This window comes from Sminthopsis crassicaudata, chromosome 2, assembly GCF_048593235.1.
Source record: "Sminthopsis crassicaudata isolate SCR6 chromosome 2, ASM4859323v1, whole genome shotgun sequence".
In the NCBI taxonomy this organism is placed as follows: Eukaryota; Metazoa; Chordata; class Mammalia; order Dasyuromorphia; family Dasyuridae; genus Sminthopsis; species Sminthopsis crassicaudata.
Window position 1 is genome coordinate 478641341 of NC_133618.1, and position 9975 is coordinate 478651315.

Consider the following 9975-nt stretch of genomic DNA (forward strand, 5'->3'; position numbering starts at 1 on the left):
CAGCACAGCAGCGTTAAAATAAGAACTACTAGGGAGAAAGAATTTCCATCCTATGAGTAATTTGAAATAAAAACTCTAGTATCTTAATAGTGACTTGACCATAATTTTCTGTAATAAAACATCTATTATAATAGATATTGCAATATAATAAAAGTCCTATTGTTCCAGAAACTGTATTATAACTGAAACAGGATAATTATAGAAATACTTGCGTGAGAATTCCATGTTCAACAGAACCATTGAAAATCATTCTTCTCAGAATGAAAATAAGTCTTCGGGGTACAGCAGGATTCTTCAGTAAGATTTCAAATAGAAGGGAAGGTGTATTTTTAAAAATCTTTTATAGCAACTTAACCTTCTAAACTCTCAGAAGGACAATCTATAAAATACATGTCCCCATAGGCTTACCGGGCTCAGAGTTCAACATTTTATTTGGAATACTAAAATCTAACAGTAGTTTTTGAAGCTAACAGTAACCCTGTATGGTCTTTCAATGCACGGCTTTGCTCTGTGAGATTAAACTCGTCCATTCAGCTTACTTTGTAAATTCTTGTTTTAAACTTTCATAAATTTTCCTTCAGAACAGGCCCCTCTAAACAGTTTTGCAGAAATCCAATCACGTGTTACATTCATTATTCTTCATTTATCCAGTACACACACGTGTGATTTTAGCAATCATTCCAGGTGTGGGACGTGCAGAGTGTGCTGCCCAGGATGCTGGGCTAAACTGTAGTCTCTTCATAGGTTAGGAACACACTAGTCCTCTGTGCCACAACCTATCCATCAGTCCTTGAGGAAGTACTATAAATTGAAGAACAACATGTGCCCTGTGTAAGCATCATGAAGAAGAGAGGCAACACTAACTCCTTTCTATGCAATTGGCAGAAACTCCCCTACACATCATGCCTTCCATCCTGGCTATCTTAATACCAGAAAGACTGGAGACTGGAGGGAATTCAAAAAGGCAATAGTCTCAGCTAAGGGGCTAAGGGTATGAGACACGAGGAAGTAATAATAATAATAGGATACACTCACAACACTACAGCAAATATGTATAACCCAACTAAGTGATGACTAAAGGGACATGATAGCCATCTACAAATATTTGAAGGGCGTCAACATGAAAGAGGAAGATGAATTATTTAGTGGAGTTCTGATAGAGGGGGCTAGATCTCATTACAGTCTCCATGCCATTTATTCCCTTGCTAAACTCTTTCAGATTTTAGTTCTCCAAGGGACCAAAGTCAGCAATTTGACAGCTTTCTAGCTGTTTCTACCACAAATTCCTCAAGCACAGTGCAGGGGAAGATGGCTATGCTTGCATGCAACTCAGCTTAGCTCTCTAGAAAGAAGCACCATGCATGTACCATATATGCTTTGTAACTCTTAAATGACATCTTGGTTTTGTGCTACGCCAATACCTTTATAGAACCAAAGCCACAACTGAGAAACATATGCGTGCCTTATTTCACTGACACGGATGAAACATTTCGGGAGCATGTGGCCATGTGATCTAGTCACATGTGGTTTATTTCTGGCCTTTAGGTTCTCAAAATATTTAAATGATTTCATTCCTGAAACATTGAAGAGGCCTTAGATTAAAAGTTAATGCAAACTCTTAGAAGCAGCATCCTGTGTTTTCATCTGGATCTGTGATGCTTCTTTTTATCTTGTTAAACTTCTTTTCCTAGAATCACAGAGTTTCACAGTAGGAAGGGACCTCAGAAGTCATTTAGTCAAACCTATCCCCAAAAAGAATTTCTTATTTATCACTCCAATGATGATCCAGTGTTTTCTTGAAGACCTACAGTGAGGAGGAACTCATTACCTCCTAAGGTAGTCCTTTCTACTTTGAGTAGTTTCTGGTTGTTAGGAGGTTTTTCCCCAATACAAAGCTAAATTTGACTTTTTTTGCAACTTCTACACATTGCTCTTAGCTTTTCCACCTATATAATGGACACTCAGAATATTTAGCTCTTTAAAAAAGCCACCAGAGGGAGCTGGGCATACAACAGAGATAAAATAAAACCAAGTTCCCTTACTGAATGTCTAACTGCTAGAGAGACTCAGAGCAAGAGTTGGGCTAATTTTATTGTCATTCTTGACTCTATCCTGAAGGTTCCAAAATTGATGGTAACATTGTGGCTTCCAATTAAATTCACCCTTTGCTAATATTACCTTGCAGAAGCAAATTTTCCATCAAGATGAACAAGTTTAGATGGGCAAATATATGAGAAAAGAGGATACTGTTATTAGGACCACATCTTACAGTAAAAACTCTATTGAATGTTCAGGTCATTCTTTGTTGTCATTATCTGAGAAAGGATGAAGCTGGGGAGAGGGTTGATGATAAGTCTCTATAACTTAAAATCACCTGGTCATCTGGAATGGCTAAGGATGGAAGGCTGAAGGGATTGCTAGGAACTCTAGACTATTGTACATGCTAAGTACTGTGGTATAGAGTGTTGTGGCCTATAAGAACTTCTGATTGAACTGAAAGGTTCGTAGGCCTTTGTGAGGAGCAAAAGCTGAGAACCATTTTTGGTTGTTGCCTTCTTTTTTTGACTCCTTGTTTTTCTTTTCTTCCTGCCTCCTTTTCTGGTTTTTAATATTTTTCTTTTCTTCCTCTGTTCCTTCTTTTCTGCTTATTCTCTTAATTAATCACTCCACAGTACTTATTGAATAGTTTCATGCTCTGTATTCTTAATTTTACACCCTTCTTTACTTCTATAGATCCATGATGTGCAATTCTTTTCCATGTCTTTTTTTTGAGGCTTCCATAAAAGATAAACCAAATGTGCTAAAGGACTAACATACTGACATTCAATTTGATTCTATTAAATTGTTCATGAGGTGGCGCAGTGGATAGAGCACCTGCCCTGAAGTCAGGAGGACCCGAGTTCAAATCTGGTCTCAGACACTTATTATTTCCTAGCTGTGTGCCCTGGGCAAGTCACTTAACCCCAGCCTCAGAAAAAATAAACAAATAAAAACTTTCATGAATATCAATTAAGTGCATGAGCTGTCCTCATCTCATTATGTGACACAAAAACTCACCTTTTAAAAATTCTTATGTGTTTCCTGGATACTGCCTTTTATACGCCTTGTGGCTCAAGTCATCACCGGAAATTTGCTATAGGCTACTAACTGCCACATGTGTCTAATTCCCTTTGGCTCACCTGCAAGTCTAATTCTTTTAGTTCATGATCTTCATGCTTATAGTTATATATTATCATGATGAAAAAAATATATATTTTTAATTATAGCTTTTTATTTACCAGATATATGCATGGGTAATTTTTTTCAGCATTGACAATTGCAAAACCTGTTCTAATTTTTCCCCTCCTTCCCCCTACCTCCTCCCCCAGATGGCAGGTCGACCAATACATGTCAAATATGTTAAAGTATAAATTAAATACAACATATGTATACATGTCCAGTTATTTTGCTGCACAAAAAGAATCGCACTTTGAAATAGTATACAACTAACCTATGAAGGAAATAAAAAATGCAGGTGGACAAAAACAGAGGGATTGGGATTTCTATGTAGTGGTTCATAGTCATCTCCCAGAGTTCTTTCACTGGGCGTAGCTGGTTCAGTTCATTACTGCTCTGTTGTAACTGATTTAGTTCATCTCATTGTTGAAGAGGGCCACATCCATCAGAACTGATCATCATATAGTATTGTTGTTGAAATATACAATGATCTCCTGGTCCTGCTCACTTCCCTCAGCATCAGTTGATTTAAGTCTCTCCAGGCCTTTCTGAAATCCTCCTGCTGGTCATTTCTTACAGAACAATAGTATTCCATAATATTCATATACCGCAATTTATTCAGCCATTCTACAATTGATGGGCATCCACTCAGTTTCCAGTTTCTGGACACTACAAAGAGGGCGCCACAAACATTCTTGCACATACAGGTCCCTTTCCCTCCTTTAAGACCTCTTTGGGATACAAACCCAGTAATAATACTGCTGGATCAAAGGGTATGCACAGTTTGATAACTTTTTGAGCATAGTTCCAAACTGCTCTCCAGAATGGCTGGATGCATTCACAACTCCACCAACAATGTATCAGTGTCCCTGTTTTCTTACATCCCCTCCAACATTCTGCATTATCTTTCCCTGTCATTCTAGCATGAAAATATTTTAGAGGAAGAGCTTTTGTGTTAGAGAGCAGCTTGGAATCACTGGAAGAAGTATATTATTCCTTAAATGTGATTCAGCCTTATCTCTTCCTCTTAATTCTGAATCCAATTCATTGTTTATCTGCAGTGCTGGTCCACAATGTATGTGCTGATGGGTTAATTCAGTGGGCTGCCTTTTCACGTACATGTCATAATTGGGGCAGTAATCATTATTATGTCCTTTGTTGTTGTTTTGCCCCAGATTTTATGGTGTTGAGTGGATCTGAGGGGAAGATTCTGGGAAGATGGTGTAGTACATTTTAAACTCTTCCGATTTCTCCTTCCCCCCTCCCCCCAAGCAGAACAAATGTTTTCTTAAGGGCAAACATAGACTGGTAAAAAATTAAGAAGACTTGGTAAAGAATAGGGGTCCTCCTAGTAAAACCCAGGAAGAGTAAAAGAAAGACCCCAGGCAGAAATTAATCAGTGAATAATGCAAACATCCCTGGGCTAGCTCAGCAGCAACGCCAGTTAGGGATTCCTGGGGCAAGCTGAGTTTGGCTGGAGCCTCAGTAGAAATCACAGGAACTTTCACCTCGGGGATAGTATGAGGAGTCTGGGGTCTGAGTCTGGGAAGACTGGGTGAACCTTCACTGATTGGGAACTTTAGGCCCAGCTGCTGCTGAGACATGACAGGAACCAGCACACTTGGTGAGTGCAGAGGCAGTGGGGCAGGAAAGCTTCTGGCGTGGGCACTCACAAGAAGGAGGAGCTCTTGGTTTGGGATTCCAGGTCAGAGGAGAGAGTTAAAGTGAAGCTAGAGGCACCACCCCCTTCCTCCTACCCAAGATTAGAGGTGCTTCTCATTAAAAAAAAAAAAAAAGAATTGGCAAAGAAGAATGAACCCAACCATAGAAGCTTATTATGGGAATAGGGAAGACCGCTGTTCATCTTCAGAGGAGAATGCTGAAATAAAAAAGCTCATTCTACCCCACAGAATAATGTTAAATAGTTCCCTGCCCAGAGAGAATTTATAGAGGAATTATAAAAAGAATTTAAAAATAAAATGAGAAACATTGAAGAAAAACTAAAAAAAAAAAAAAGAAAAGAAAGAAAGAAAAGAAAAACCATCCAGGAAAACCAAGATGATTATGAAAAAAAGTTAACCAAGTAGAAAAGGAGATACAGAGTCTTAAAGAAGAAAATAATTCTTTGAAAAATTAGAAAGCTAATGAAACTATAAAAGGCCAATAAATAATAAAACAGAATATAAAGAATGAAAATTACAGTACAGAATGTGAAACATAAAAAAAATAACAAATCTGGAGGACAGAACAAGAAAAATAAAATATGAGAATAATTGGACTAACTGAAAGTTGTGCCCCAAAAAAGACCCTTGACACAATAATGTAAGAAATAATCTAAGAAAATTGTTCTGGAGTGATAGAACATACGGAAAAAGTAAAAATAGAAAATAAAATCTACCAATCACCACCTCAAAGAAATCCTTTATGGAAAACACATTGGAATATTATTGCCAAATTTTGATACCTCCAGAAAAAAAATTGCAAGAAACAAGAAAAAAATTAAAACATACTGGTGCTACAATTAAAATTGTACAGGATTTATCAGCAGCCACAATAAAAGACCACAGATCCTGGAGTTATATATGCCGGCAATGAAAAGAACTAGGCCTGTGGCTAAAATTTCATATCCAGCAAAATAATCCGAAATATTGAATGAAAAAAGTGGACATTCAATGAACTTGCACATTTTTGGGACTTTCAACCAAACCCAAACTCAGTAGAAAGTTTAACATATAAGAGCCAATATCAAAGATCAGTTTCAAGTTACTTAATATGAACAGATTTTTTTACATGGAAATATATGCCATATGTTTAAGATAGACATTAACAATTGGGTAGTTCAAAAGACTAGGGGAAGAGTTTCAAATGAACTGACTTTAAAAAACTAAACTGTCTAGGAAAAGGTAAAAATAGTAATTATGCTCTACAAATGATGTGCAGAGAAAGTTCTGGCAATAGTTCTGAAAACATACTCACATTGGGAATGGATGAAATAGGCGACATTCCACATATACCATGAAGGTTATAGCATCCTCCAAAGGGATTATTTGAGTTGAAGAAGAAGCAAAAGGGGGAAGAAGACAAGGGAAGCATTCAAGAGTGGGGGGAGATTAAGTAATAGAAAGGTAAGTGAAGTAGAAGAGTTAGCTGGGATAAGAATGAGGAGATATACACAAACACTGTAACAAGGATCAGAAATAGAATTTATTTGAAAAAAGAAAAATATGCTAATTATCATTGATCTTAGACAAAATCAAACTGAAAATCAACCCAGAGAGAACTTTACATTATGTGTCAACTATACTGACATTGTTTTAGATGCATGTTTATTATATATGTCTGTATTTAGATATGTATGCATGTTACTCTATGGATGTGTGTGTATATATGTATATGTGTGTATATAGATATATGTGATGTATATGGGTGTGAATGTGTATGTAGATAGGTGTGTGTATTTATTGGGGTATGTCTATATATATATCCATATAAATGTATCTGTGTTTAACAATAGCGTGCTTGGGGGCAATGGGAGGGGAGAGGAGATGGAATGGGAAAAAAAATAAAGTAAAAAAAGTACACATCAGAGAACAAAAGAACAATTCCCAAGGAAGCAAAGAAAAGATGGACACTCTTGAATATGATTTCTTCCACTATTATATATCCTTTCTTGAACTGTTATATATTTTGAATCCTCCCTGATATTCAGCTGGGCACATGGCAATGTTATGTTTTGTTTTGTTTTATTTTCCTTTTCTGTTTTTCTTTTTTCTATTTTTTAAAAATAGAAAATAAAAAAAAAGAATAGACTTGAAGTAGGCAACTCGTTAGTTCAGTTTTCATTATTGAGATGAAATGAGGCATATGTAGGTCACTGAACAGCTAACAAAATGAGGTTCACTTAGCTAAAGTATAGAACAAAATGTCAGGAAGGATATAGTATCAAGTATATAGTATAGAAGGCATGGCCCCCTTTCACTTCCTTATAGAAATGGACTAGTTCAAGGCAGGTTAGAGTTACTCATGTACTACGAGATTCCATAGTAAGAGCATCTTTTTATGCCCTCAGGTCACCAGGAAGCCACCTACATGTGGCCAGAGGCTCCTGGGAAGCTTCATTAAGAGGTAAGCATGGTCTAATCAGGTCCTGGGGACAGTTTTGTCACCTTTTAGAAAAAACAAACCTGTCCCATGACGATTAGGGAGGAAGCTGATTTAGTCCCATCACATCTGGTTGTACCCATATCTTTTAAATGACATTTCAGTAATAGGTCATTCCTGAAGAAGTCCTGTAGTCTACCACGGCTTGATTCAATCAGGACAGTATCTGAGAATCACAATATTTGAAGAAAATCACCCTTTAGATATGGAATCTCCTTTCTATTTGGACTTCATAGAAGATATTTTTATAGCACTAGGGAAAATCTTTGGTTAGCATGTCTTTCAGCCCTAAACTTCAAATGATGTTACTACACAGCCATGACTGAACAAAGTCATTTCCTTGGTTATATTTTTCATGACATTCTGTATGACTTTTACAGCTACAATAGAAGCGTTGTTTCATAGGTTGCTATGGCCAAAGAATTTGTCCCCAAGTCACTAGCATATTAAAGAAGGACCCTCCTCGAGGAATCCCTAGAACCCCGAGGGGAAGCAGTGTCGCTACCTGGTTCTTGGTTGGTCACTCCAAATGCACCTGCTTCACAAAGCAGAGAGTGGAGACAAAGCAGCTTGAGGGACCTCTTGGAGGAGGTAGCTCTTGAACGGAGTTTTAATGGAAGGTGGGGATTCTAAGAAGTAATGAGGTGGAAGACCATTTCAGACAGGGGGATAGCCATAAAGGTGAAAGAGGGATCTTCATTAATAAGAAATAACAAACAGCTCAGTAGGGTTAGACCACAGAATGTGTGAAATAGATTTGTGTGTACAAAGACTAAAAAGAGAGAGGGCTCAGGTTATGAAAAACTCTTAAAAACTCTAAAACAAAGGGATTTTTGATTCTAGAGGTCAGTCATTGGAATGAATTAAGTAGGGTGCAGGTCAAATGGTGCACTTTAGGAGAATCACTTTGGCAGTTGTGTGAAGGAGGGGATTGGTATGGGCAGAGATTTGAGGCAGGAAGATCAATTAGGAGACTAGGCAAGAGATGATGAATATCTGAACTGGGAATGGCTATGTGAATTGAGAAAAGGGGATCTCTACAGAATCTAGGCTTGAGAAAGATTTTAAGACTTTATTCTGTTGCCAGAACCATAGTTAAAGCTTTTCTAGCATGGTGGAATTTGCTAGAGCTTATGCTCTGCCCACCTCTATATGCTATGATAAGGCATCAGAGAAAGATTTTATGGAGGAAAAGTCTTTTGCATGTGTTGCATGGGTTATGGGACACTACTATCTATAAAGAATTTAAAAATAAGTAGCACACACAGAGCAATAGAGAAGCGTGGTGTGGATGAACAGGGCACACTTACGTAATAAACAAGGCATTTCAAAGAACCACAGTAAAGTTGTCATTAAAAAAAAGTATGATTGAAAAAGATGGACTGGTCAAGAGGCAAGAAAGAGATAACTGGTAGACAGCTTGCTCAAAAGCTGTCACAATTTGCCAGATTGTAGAAAGTTTAAATAACAAACAGAGGTATGCATTTAACAGAGGGAACCTTTATTGAATTCTCTAGCTACTTTAGAAGATTTTGCAGAGATGAGAAAGTGGATGAGTCTATAACTACTGGTGTCTTCTTTTCACCCTTTTTTGATGATCTAATTTTCTACCATTTTTTTGAATCTTCTCTTCTCTGAGATATCTTGAAGATTAATTCTCAAGTGCCTGGGGAAAAGCTGCTATGTAAATGTGAGGTAACCTTGAAAGAAGATATTTTTTATTTTCAGATTCCCAATGTCCTGTTTCTGGAAAATACAATGGGTCATTAGATGCTGTAGAATTCACTTTAAGAAAGAATCGCGAATATTTATGACTTTTGATCCCAGTGGCCAGAGCAGAGACAGTCTTTAGATGAAATTTCTCTTTTAGACATAATTCCAATGGTTCCCTCCCCCTTACCCTACCTCTAATTTTAAAACTAGACAAACTGGGAATTACATTTGTAGTTCCAGGGCTCTGAGGGAATGACTAGCTCAGCCAGAGGTAGTTAAATCATGGAGAAATACAGGGATGTTCTGAAGTTCTTTTCAAGTTTTCCATTTCATCATTCATTTATTCTACAAGGATTTATTAAGTGCTTGCTATATACAATACACTTTTATTTCCTGAGGAGATATAAGAATTAATGAAATAGGAATAATAAGACAGGGACATGGATAAATATAATGCAAATTAAATATTCACTTTAATAAATATTAAATACCTACTATGTACAAGCATCTACTCTCTTAGTGTTAAAGATACATAAAATGAAATTGCTAGCTATTTGTTTCCCATACATAATAATTTCCCTCCTATGTCTTGTCAAGTCTGACATGTCCTGTGCCATGTCTGGAATTCCCTACTACCTTCCCTATTGGAATCCTTTGTGTCTTTCAAAGAAACTATCAGATGTCATTCCTTATATCAGACATTTCCTAATTTCCCCAATTAGTAGTAATTCTTTCCTCCTTGGAATAAATTTGTATTGTTTTATATCTTCTTTGCATTTACTTATCTGTGTTTATATTGTCTCTTTCTAGCACTCTTCCCCCACCCTTTCCCCTGCCCCATACCACAAGCAGACTATAAGCTCCTGAAGGTCAGGGACTATTTTG